Source organism: Palaemon carinicauda, chromosome 44 (genome assembly GCF_036898095.1).
Source record: "Palaemon carinicauda isolate YSFRI2023 chromosome 44, ASM3689809v2, whole genome shotgun sequence".
In the NCBI taxonomy this organism is placed as follows: Eukaryota; Metazoa; Arthropoda; class Malacostraca; order Decapoda; family Palaemonidae; genus Palaemon; species Palaemon carinicauda.
The window spans coordinates 35,796,495-35,809,159 of NC_090768.1; the positions used below are offsets into that span (position 1 = coordinate 35,796,495).

Sequence of the window (12,665 nt, forward strand, 5' to 3'; positions counted from 1 at the left end):
TCATGATTATTTTTGTATAGGTTCCTTCACAATTAATGATTTAAAAGAATATGATAGAATATTCAAATTATTCAATATCGTGTACTACAGTACTTAACTAGTTTGTACATCAATTCAAGGAATATATTGATATGGCGTTAAGCCCACTGCAGAAACATTTTAATATTTCTCAGTCCCTTAACTAACAAGAAGGCAAAGTCTACAGGTCCTCGCCTATTTTGACAAAACTCAAAATTAATAGCACATTTCTTTCTATGACAGTTAACATCTCAGCAAAAGTTATTTAACCAATACCTGCATTATATTTTCGCTCTTATAACACAATTTTTGCTTTTCATGAACAAAAGATTGAGTTTTACACCTGTTCAGGATCTAGTAATGCTTGTTATGTGTGATGAATTCTCTTGAAAGTTATGCAGTGATCGATTTCAGTAGTTTAATGGTCAACATACATTATCAGTCTCTGATAATGTGTATTATCGATAAAATACCCATTATCAGTCTCTGATAATGTGTATTATCGATAAAATACCCATTATCAGTCTCTGATAATGTGTATTATCGATAAAATACCCATTATCAGTCTCTGATAATGTGTATTATCGATATAATACCCTAATAACTGAACAATTATTTTACGAATATTGAAACTACCTATTATTGAATGACTGGCCTAACAAAGATTTAATGCCAGAGTTACATTAGCCATAAGTCTAACTTCTGGGTTGATATTTGCTCTTTAAGCATGTTAAATTCAGCTTGAGGGAGATAGGATGGCCATTTTTACTCTAATGCATTTGTTGCCTGTTAGGAGATATCTCTTCATTTTGGAATGTCAGTTATGATGACCAAAACGATCAGCTAAGAAAAAAAATCAAGATTAAATACATATTATACTTTAAGATAACAATAGAGTACTACTATAATAAATTACAATTTGTTCAAGGGCAGGATGAGTCCATAATACCATAGTTTAAGTAGTTTTAAATCGCAAGAATATTTTCCATACGGCCATGAAATTTATGCATACTAAAATTAAATAAGATTAATTCATAAAAGCAATCGAAATCCCTGTCTTATTTTTTCATTACGTAATTTTTAACAGCTATGATAAGAGCAATGACACATTGGTTATCTTGCCATTAAATATCCTTTGAGACAATAGAAAATTGCAAAGCATGTCTCCTTTATGATATTGCTAACAGAGTGGTAACATTGAACTTGTACACATGTTTCTAAGTATTTTACCCATTATCATGTAATCAAAAATTAGCTCGTTAACTGAATCAACTCATAGACGTTTTAATGAGTAAATTTTATACTAATTTTTACTTTTTTTTTCCTTCTCTAAATACTAAAAAATATATGAAAGCTAAATTCACGCTAGACATGTTACTTATGCAAGGGAAGTTAATGAAATTAAAAGCATAATATTGTCAGTATCGTTAACAGTTTTTGAGGGCTTTTGATTATCAGCAAGCCAGAATATGGAGTCAACCTAATTTTATACCGATATTGACGGTGTAAGAAACCTGTAATTGATGTTCAACCTCTGTTTGTATGCCTTCTCATGAATCGCAGTATTTTAGAAGGGAAATTTTAGTTATAATCTATTCAAACTTAGATTATTTTAGTTATAATCTATTCAAACTTAGATTATTAAAGTTTGAGTGCCTTTCAAAGTATGGCTTCTATATTTTCATTTAAAAATTCTAACACTTTCAAACCAATATGAGAGTCAAATTATCAGCTTAACTTATGTAAAATCATTATTCATATTGTCCAAGCAATTGGCGTCTCTTATCAAGTATAGGGAGAAGAATTTTCTTTTAAATCCACTAACCTTGTTCAGATATATTTGTCCAGAAATGAAACTAACTTACAAGCACCGAGAGGGAAGAGCTTTGCCCTCTGCCTTCAAGCTCATTCAGGTCTTTGGTAGACGATACCACAGATGACCACTACTTGTATGGGTTGCTCATCTTCAAAACTGGTGGAATTAGTTCACATTTTAAAAGACCTGAAATTGATTATATAATATACAAAAATGTATTTCTTAAACTATGAAAAAAGAAAAAAGAAAAAGAAAAAAAAATGGTAAAAGACATGAGCAACAATAAGACAATTTAAAAATATAAACAGTAAGCAAAACACTTTTCTTCTGAAAGCAGAGTTATCTATATTAAAATTCGGTTTAAGGTTTTCTATATAAAATGTTTCTAACAATCTTAGCTCGATAAAATCAAGATGATTAAAATTGGTATTACAAACTCCATGGTAATGTTCTTTGACACTACTTGATGAAAATAAAACCACAATGTTTAAGAACAAGTTAATGACTTAAATCCTAATTCGTACAAAATATAACATTCATCTTCAAGTAATAAACCCCTGTTTATTGAACTTGAGTGTTCTTAAACAATTTTACCAAGGATTAAAATTGCTGAACACAGGGATTAAAAGGCAAAGACCAATTGATAGTATATGGAGTGGAAATTTTGGGACAGTTTCATCTTATAATGGCAAAAATTGAGAAGATTATTAAAAGTTATTATGATTGAGGGCTGTTGCAAGCTGATTCAACTATGAAATATATAAAAGCGATAAAAATACGGCTAGTAGATTTAAAGCATGAACTCTAAACAATAAGTCAAATGGTAGTATCATTGAAACATGGCAAAAAAAAAAAAAAAGATATACAAACAATATATGGGGTAACATCGAGGATGTCGATGCACAAAATGCAATAGTCAATAAAAAAGAAAAGAAAAAAAAAACTAGCTCTAGCACAGGGATAAATTATCAAGGGTAGAGGACCAGGGGGAATGACAAATAAGTATTTTGAGGAATGGTTTGCATGTATCACATCAAGATAAATGATTTATTAATAAGCTATACGGCTTCGTAAAGTCAATGTCATTGACTTCTTTTTTTTTCCACCGCAATCCTCGCATTAAGAACTCGGTTGCCCGATGCGCCCTTTCCAATGCCTTCTATCAAAGGCATCCCTCTTCCACCAAACCACTTCTCTCATCTTATCTCGATAACTATTTCTTTGGCTTCCTCTTTATCTCCCCCGAACCTTACAGGTTCCTCCCAAGCCCTCCTCGCTCCATTCCGGAACACCAGCCATTGTCAGCACATGCCTATACCATATCAGTCATGACACACACATCACTTCTGTAGTCTTTACTACGCCAAGCATTTTGCTTCTTATTCTATTAATTTTCCATAGCCATTGGCCATAAGTTAATACATGATATCTTGATTATTAGAAACAATCTAAAACAATGAAACTAGATATTTATTGCAGAAGTTAGACATGCCGATGACCCACAGTCTATTCGAAATCGGTGTGAATCATGCAATAGGAGGAAGAACGTTTAGTTATGCTGCACCGAGACTCAACGACCTTCCACTTTATGTCAAGAATAGCAAAAATGTGGCAGCTTTCAAGAAAAACCTGAATACTTATCTTTTCAGAAAGTGTTATAACAGTGACCTGAAAACTATTAAGCCTGAATACAAATGCTAGCGAAATAACTGGTAAGATGCAGAGCAAAATATTAACTGGAAAGAAATTATTTTCACACACCAAGGCCCGCCTGAACAGACTTTATTGTCTGATGGAGGGCGAGAAATAAACCCATAAAAGTAAGAAGGTGATCTTCTGTAATGTATTTAAAAATCATGGGAGATTATGTAAATGGGGAAAAGTATATAAAAGATGAAAATGGATAAAAACTTACAAAGAAAGGAATACACAAGAAAGATGGCGGGAGCCTTATAAAAATCTTCTGAATATGAACTATAGGATACACACACAATACCAAGACCAATAGAAGACATTACTGGGTGTTGATTGAAAGACTTCACAATGATAAAAAACCAAAGGCCATACGCAATAAATGGTCATTCATGAACTTGGTAGATTAAAGAAAACCCTGCTAAAAGGAAGAAATAGGACAAGAAAAACTCAAAATTCATAATTGCTAGTTTGGCCTCACACCAGAAAAATGCAGTCTTTATAAATAATTTACTCAAAAGGCATCATGTACTTAAGATGCAAAGAGGATGAGATTATACCAATTATTTGTAGACCTTGAAAAAGCATTTAGGTACCACTGTACGTTCAAAATGTCGTAGACAGCAACTAAAAAGATAGCTGCTACCTTGCAGTTTCGCTTTTTACGAAAAAGCTATGCCCACGCCAAAAACTTTGGAAACTGCTGCCATGCAGTTATACTATTTAGTCAAAGATTAGGCCCACCGTCAATAACAGTGGTTGATGACTGCAAGGGCATGCAATCAAACACACTGCCAAATTACAAACCATGCCTGATACTATTAGAAATATGGGTGCGTCTAGGGCATCCCCTGCAAGCTACGCATGTCAGCATTCCCCTACTAGCATGATAAATGGATGCAGGATACCGCAGGGTTCATGACTGCAGCCAAAGAAGCTAGTGACAGAATGGAAGAACAGGACAAATACTTGAAATGTCGTAGTGGAGAGGAAAAGGGATATATATGAAAAGGTACATAAAGGCTATGGGTTTGGAATTATAAATTAAGAGGGGGAGTACATAACGGATTAGAGATGGCTCCAAAGTTTTGCATTGGCATGTATGAAAATCAGGTTTCAGAATTTGAATAAGCATCTGGTTACTTATGAAAGTAGGAGAGGAAAGTTAAATACATTATATCCTGGTAGAAGGAGTTGACAAAAACAATGATCGACTGAGATATAGTATGGGCACATGTTGAGGATGGATGGTGAGGAGGGCATAAGACGACTGCGAGGAACCTGTTACGGGGGAGAGATTGAGAGGAAGGCAGATAATTAGAGGGCGAGAGAGGTGAAGGATTATAGGGAGGGAAGAGGTTTGGTGAAAAGGATGACTTTGATAAAAGCCACTGAAGAGGGCGCATCAGACAACAGACCCCTTAATGTCGGGATAACTATGGGAAAGAAGATAAAGTATTTAACAAAATGAGTTTACCAATAATTAATGGGCATTACAAAGACTGGAGGTACTATAAATTAAGCTTAGATAGATAAATTAAGCTTAGATAGAAGGCAGTGATAGGACCATTCAAAGAGTTTGATTCAAGTACAGTACTGGTATCCACTAATGATCAATAACGAACCCATTCTTATTTCTTATAGTAATGAGAAATCTTCAAACAAGTAAGGGGTGGGGGGCGAGTCTCCTGGGAACTGCTTTAAGCAGGTGACTTGTGTTAAGAGAAGAATCAGAAAATGTAGTAAAAATGCTTTAATGGTGTAAGAGATCAGAAAATTGACTATGTAAAATGAAGCTATTGGCGACTTTAAAGGTAGTGAAGGATAACTTAATTTGGTGAGTAGCCGTAGGGTTTTTGAAAGACATGGAGGGTTGAACTATACCGAGTACCAAATGTAGCAGATGGTGTCACACAAAGTACTTTAGATCACAAAATCTACAGATTTGAGTAGTGAAATATTTGTCACCTTTGGGTAGTCACTGGACAGAGAAATGAATTTTTAAATTTAAAATTAATTTTCGAACACTTACCTGTATAACTTAATTCAGCCGATCACATCTGTGTCGGCTCCAAACAGATATAACTAATTAGGTGACTAATTATCTTACCCTCATTGATTGTGACCAACCGACAATTGGACCAAAAAGTCTCATTAAGATTGAGTTAATAAAGTTAAGGAAATCTCGATAAAGAATGAAACTAAAGCATAATACCTGCAGACTTTTTGGAACGAACGGTCGTCAAAATCTTTAGCCCTGACGGCTTTAACTGTTTAACAGGTAACTGCTTGTCAATTAGAAAATTGACAGTTGGTCACGTGGTCCTCTATCCCTCCCCCACCAATGGTGGGGGGGCATCCCTCCACCAACCGGTTATCGAGCCATTCTTTAAGAATATGTTGTCGTAAAGCTGCTTATGATAATGTGGGGAGGTGGGAAGGGTCTTCCATTAAGTTATACAGGTAAGTGTTCGAAAATTAATTTTAAATTTAAAAATTCATTTGTCTCACACTTAACCTGTATAACTTAATTCAGCCGATTACCAGCATTTATCCTGGATGGAGGGCATAAGTAGAAATATAAACAGCTGATATAATTAAGTAATCTTTAAAGAATACAAACAGACCTGACAGGACCTCAGAGTAGTTACCTTGACTGATATAGGACATCTCCATGTGTTGCAGTGAACTGGATCCCCAACAGTCAAGTTTAGTCATGGCTGGGTCAGTCTTAACGCCTAGTCGACTAACTACCCTATTCTAAACTAAGTTCCTAACCTTGTATCAACAACTTGCATACGTCGATTAAGTCCGTTAGTTTAGTCATATGTCTCTGAAGTAAGGTAGGTGTAGGCCCCCGATGGGCCGTCACTACCTTACTTCCTCTCATGCATTTATACAACCTGCCTACGCGAGGTTTTCATTCGCACGGAGTGAGCCCTTATTCATATCCCATCTCATTCATGCCTTACATTCTTCCTTACATACACTAAGTATTTAGGGTAGAAGGCCAAGTAGATGTTAACCAACAATTTCTCCAGCTGCGACAATTGGACCGAGAGATCGTATGTTGTCATACACCAACTCCACGTCCTTAAGGTAGTGGGAAGCAAAAACTGTATTCCCTTTCCATAGAGCAGCATTCAGGACGGACTTCAATGAAGAGTTCTTCCAAAAAGAAAGAGACGTGGAATAACCCCTCAGACTGTGGGTACCTCTTCCCTTCTTGGACGCACAGCCTGATAAAGATTGGGGAGAAGCCTTTGCTATGAGTCTCCTGATAAAGAAAGAAACAGCATTTTTCGTCATGGCCTTCGACTGTAGTTTAGGGGAGACGAAGAGAGCCCGGGGTCTGTGAGGGATAGCCTTGGTTCTGGCTAGATAATAGCGTAAGGTTCTCACTGGGCAGTACAGTCTCTCCTCTTCCAGATGCCCAACAGTTTCACTTAAAGAGGAAAGAAGAAACTCTCTAGGAAGAGGGTTGGACTCTGATTCCGTCTTGGCTCTGAATTCTGGAAGGTACGTAAGGACCATGTCCTTTCCTCTTGTTCCTACAGAAGCAGAGATGGCTTGTATCTCTCCCAGTCTCTTGGCTGTAGCTAAAGTAACCAAGAAAAGTGTCTTGGTAGTCAAGTCTTGTAGAGAAGCTAACCTGAGAGGTTCAAAGGGAGCCCCAGCTAGAAGCTTGAGAACCACATTCAAGTCCCACATGGGAGGACTAATGGAAATCTTGGGTACCTCAATCTCAAAAGATCTGATCAGGTCAGAGAGAATAGGGTCCTCAAAAACCTCACCAAAAGACAGCCTAAACACAGAGGCTAGTGCCGACTTATAAGCTTTAACGGCCGACACTGAAAGCTTTCTCTCCTTCCGTAGATAAAGAAGGAAATCCGCAATCTTTGGAACTGTAGGTCTAGAAGAGGTGTGGCGGTTCCTCTTACACCAACCTCTATAAACTACCCACTTACGCTGGTAGTTCAAATTGGTAGAGTGTCTTCGTGCCTTGGTGAGCTGTTCAGCCACTGCTGAAGATACTCCCCTCGCTCTAGCGATACGCTTGACAGTCTCCAGGCGGTTAGAAGTAACGAGGACGGTCGAAGGTGGAACCTGTGGAAGTGAGGTTGGCGTAAGAGGTCGTACCTGACAGGCAACCTCCTTGGAATGTCTATGGAAAGTTCTAGGAGTCTTGCAAACCATTCTTTCTGAGGCCAGAACGGGGCTACCAGGGTCATTGTGCACCTCTGCGATGACTGAAATTTGTGTAAGACCTGGTCTATCATCCCTAATGGTGGAAAGGCGTAAGTCTGAAGGTCCCTCCAGTCTTGAAGCATAGCGTCGACCCCTGCAGATTGAGGATCTGTCTGAGGGCTGAAATATGCTGGAAGACGGAAATTTAAAGCAGTTGCAAACAGGTCTATGTTTGCTGGCCAAAGGTGAACAAGGCGATCTACTACCTCCTGACAAAGAGTCCATTCGGAACCTAGCACCTGGTCCCCCCTGCTCAGAGCATCCGCAATGACATTCTTCTTTCCCGGAATGAATTGAGGTCGGAGAATAACGTTGTGATCCTCTGCCCACTGGAGGATCTCCTGAGCGAGAAGGTTGAGAGGTTGGGACTTTGTTCCTCCTTCCTTCTTCAAATAGGAGATCGCGGTGGAGTTGTCTGCATACACTGCGACTACTTCGGATGTACACAGAGGAGTGAAATGGAGAAGAGCCTCCCTGATTGCCTTGAGTTCTCTCCAGTTTATGGACCTGGAGATCTGGGAAGGAGTCCATAAACGAGCAATGCTCTCCTGCTCTAGAGAAGCTCCCCATCCTATGTCTGAAGCGTCTGTATGCAGAACAAGCGTAGGTTCGAGGACTTTGAGAGACAGTCCTGCATTCAAGTGTATCTCCTGAGACCACCAAAGAAGATCCTCCTGACTGCGTGCTGTCCACTGAATTTGTTTGGTGTTGTCCTGTCAGTCCCAATGTTGTCTCAATGTGAATTGAAGATCCCTCATACGGCGTCTTCCGTTGGGAACTAGTAACGTGAGAGAAGCAAGGTGGCCTAGAAGGCTCATCCATAGAGAAACTCTTGGGGTCGGAAGTAACAAGAACTCCTCTATAATTCTCCTGAGGTTGTCTTTCCTCTCTTGAGATGGGAAGACCCTTAAGAGAGGAGATACAATCTTCATTCCCAAATAAGTCGTCTGTTGAGATGGTGTGAGAGCAGACTTCTTGTAGTTTATCTTTATTCCCAGAGTCCTGCAAAGATCCAGGACCAATTCCTTCACACGAAGAGCTTCCTGAAGGGAAGGAGATAGGAAGAGCCAGTCGTCCAGATAGCGGCACATCCGAATACCCATCCGGTGGAATTTGGCTGCAACTGGGGCCATGATCCTGGTGAAGACCTGAGGAGCCGTTGCCAGTCCGAAGCAGAGACACTTGAACTGCCAAGTCTCCTCTCCCCAGCGGAAGCGCAGAAGATGGCGAGAGTCCTGATGAATTGGGACTTGGAGATAAGCATCCTGGAGGTCGATGGTAAAGAACCAGTCCTCTTCCCTTATAGCTAGAAGAACCGTCTTCGGAGTCTCCATCTTGAACTTCGTAATCTCTACGAAGGAGTTGAGGATAGAGAGATCGATGATGGGTCTCCACCCTCCTGAAGCTTTCGTCACCACAAACATGTGGCTGTGAAAACTCCAGGAGTTGGGCGGGGCTAGCTCTATGGCCCCTTTGTACTTCAGCTGAAGCATCTCCTCCCTGAGCGCTTGTTGCTTTACGGACCTGCCGGAGTAACTGATGGATGGTGGCGAATGACTGGTCAAGGGTGGTTGAGACTTGAGAGGTATCCTGTACCCCTCCCTTAGTACGATGGTCACCCAAGGGTCCGAATTCAGGGCCTCCCAAGCCTGCCAATGATGTTGTAAGCAGCAACCCACTTGTACGTGTTCGTGTGAAGGAACTGGCCCCTATTTCTGAAAACCCTTTGGGACAGGGTTCTGTGAGGACCTAAAGTCCTTCTTCTTGTCCTGTTTCCTGGCTTGGAAATTTGATGAAGCAGCAACTGTGGACTTCTGCTTCTTCCCATATCTATTATCATTTCCTCGACCTCCTTGCTGAGGAATAGGGCGTTTGCCCGAATCCCTCTGAGGGTAGGGCTGTTTCTGTTGCGGCTTAAATGAAAGTGATTTCTTTAACAAGTCATTTAACATATCTTCCTTCCGCATCTTGGAAGATAGTTGGGCCCGAGAGAGAACATCCTCCAGAATAGCAGGTTCAAAAAGGTGATGTCCAAACATCTGGGATTCCCTTAGTAGATCTTTATGACGTATGGAGAGAGAAGCAGGGGCCCTGCTGAGATAATGGTCCCTTCTTTTACCAGTCAGGTAAGCCTCGTGGAAAGTAGTCTCTTTCATCTGGTCCTCAAGGCAGCGCCCAATAGACCTGGCTATCTGGAGGTAGAGAGGTCGATGCGTAGTGAGGAAAGAAGGTTCCTTCAGAAAAGCTGTCAAAACATACCACAGCCAGGCCAGCATGTTCCTAATCTCCTGTATTCTTCTAGTGGAGGCTTCCAGTCTCTTGCACTCTTCCACAGAGATACCAACCAAGGCACGTTCACCCTTCACTCGTGAGGGTAACACGTCCTCAAAGGAGGGGTTGAGAGGGGTGGGAGCTGGACCGTAAGACTCTTCTTCCAGCTGCAGGTATCTCTTGGTCTTGCCTAGAGCAATGGTGGGGTATGGAATGCGTCCGGCCTGACATCTTTCCTTTGCTCGTTTCCTGACTCCCTGGCGAGCTAATTCTAAGGGTTCTGATGGGGTCCATTTGGGTAATCTGTCAAACTTCTGCTTCTCTAGACCCTGAACAAAACGATTCAGGGGGGGCTTAGAGGAAGCAGGAACCTCCTTCACTTGACGAACACTCTCTGGGAAGGCATTCTCGGAAAGACTCATCAATTCCCTGAAGGAATTAGGGATCAAAGTTTCAAGAGCTGTGTCATCCATCTCGTCATCCTGAAGAATTCTAAATTTCTCCGCTGCTGCCCAAAGTCTCCTGGAGAATTCAGCATCTCCATCATTGGGTGAGGAACCTGTAGAAGGAGACCTGTGATCATGCCGGGTCCTTGGCTGAGAACGTTGCGAAGATCTGGGGCTTCTGGTAGACGAAAGATGTCTACTCCTGGAAGGAGAATGGCTTGGGGAGAGACGTCTCCCAGTACTACTGGATAAGGACCGACGAGAATGTTTGGAAGGAGATCTATGGTGGGATCTAACAGATGAACGGCTAGGTCTCTGGTCCTTCCAATGAGACCTGGAAGAAGGAGAAAGGTGGTCTGGGGAATGATGGGACCAACTCCGGTTGCTTCTCCTTGAAGACTGGCTTCTGGACCTTCGGTCAGAAGAAATACTGGAGTCCCTCAGGGACCTGAGGGATGAAAGTCCGGGTGTGCGGCTTGAAGAGTGACGAGATAGGTCTCTATGATAGGGTCTTGATGTGGATCTACCCTCAGGAGACATGCTTGAGATGGACTGAAGAGAGGTATGCCTCCTACTGCGAGACGAGCTTCTATGAGAATATTTCCTGCGACTGGAACGCGGAGAAGACTTTACTGGGTCTGAAGGTTCATGGTCCTGCGAAGGCGCAGGGAAGCTCCCTCGTCGACAATAAGGAGAACGAGACCTCCCTGGGTCTGAAAATAAAGGAGCTTGCGACGGTGTCGGGGTGCTCCCTCGCTGACGATGGGGAGAACGAAGTAGCGATGGGGTTTCTTCGTCCAAGTTGCTCATACACCCATCAGGGGTGATGGCGAACTGGACCTGCGACCTGCCCTGCTTTGGGGAGGGGATCACCTCACGGTGTCCGCTCGCCTCAGCGACTGGCGTACCAAGGGCAGGTGCAGAGCTGGAAGGCAATACAGGAACATTTAAAGCATTAAAGCAATTCACTAAAGAGGAAATGTCCTCACTCACCTTTGAGAACTTATCCTCCCAAATAGCTTGCACTTTCTCAAGACAACTTATAAAAGCATTAGAACACTCGGCGGTAACCGTTGTAGCAGGAGAAACGGACCGGGCAACATCTACCGAGGAGCTAAAACTACTAACCCCTCCTACAGGGACATTGTCCTCCGGAGGATCTACCCCCTCCCCTAAGGCTGAACTAATCTCCTGGGAAGGAGACGACCTAATCTCGTCCTCCGGTAGGCCACTCTTCGTGGTCTTACTCGACTTATAACTACTACGTTTCTTGGCTAAAGAATCCATATGCTTAACATATAACTTACGGTCTTCTTTAGACCAACCCTTACACTCGTTACAAGTAACATTAATGTCACACTTAATACCCCTACATGATTGACAAAGAGAATGAGTATCAAAGGCAAACTTTCTACTTATCCTAGTCGAACAATTAGTGCAGGAGCGTCGAGTCTCAGAGTCAGATGGCATATTCATAAATCACTAACACCATCAAAGGATCCAAAATCACTTGAAGACGACAAATCCAAGGTGTAGTCGTTAACAAAACCAAAAAGAATTCAATTATATCAGAGTGTTGGAGCGAAAGCACAAACGTGCTTCTGTGACAACAGATGAATAAAGAATGGCTCAATAACCGGTTGGTGGAGGGATGCCCCCCCACCATTGGTGGGGGAGGGATAGAGGACCACGTGACCAACTGTCAATTTTCTAATTGACAAGCAGTTACCTGTTAAACAGTTAAAGCCGTCAGGGCTAAAGATTTTGACGACCGTTCGTTCCAAAAAGTCTGCAGGTATTATGCTTTAGTTTCATTCTTTATCGAGATTTCCTTAACTTTATTAACTCAATCTTAATGAGACTTTTTGGTCCAATTGTCGGTTGGTCACAATCAATGAGGGTAAGATAATTAGTCACCTAATTAGTTATATCTGTTTGGAGCCGACACAGATGTGATCGGCTGAATTAAGTTATACAGGTTAAGTGTGAGACAAGTAGAAATTAAGAAATCAGAAAGAAAGAAATTGGCATTAGCATGGATGAAAAAGAGAAATATACAAACTACTGGTAAACAATGATGTTCCATTAGCAGAGAGATCAGACACTTATGATGGATAAATAAGGTCTTTAAAACTACAGTGAATATAGCATAACCCCAATTCTTTTAATTTGTA

The 12,665-nt window shown here is 41.1% G+C and overlaps 1 long non-coding RNA gene across 3 annotated transcripts in view; it reads right to left on the minus strand.

Moving 5' to 3' along the window:
- Positions 1 to 12,665, minus strand: part of LOC137634182 (uncharacterized) — an 81,829-nt gene that overhangs the window by 13,829 nt on the left and 55,335 nt on the right. Inside the window, exon 2 of one of the 3 annotated variants that reach the window (XR_011042485.1) lies at positions 1,880 to 2,020. This is a non-coding gene — a long non-coding RNA (uncharacterized lncRNA). Of the gene's footprint in view, positions 1 to 1,843; positions 2,021 to 12,665 lie in introns of all 3 variants that reach the window. The other 2 variants (XR_011042484.1, XR_011042483.1) reach the window with 2 other exon arrangements.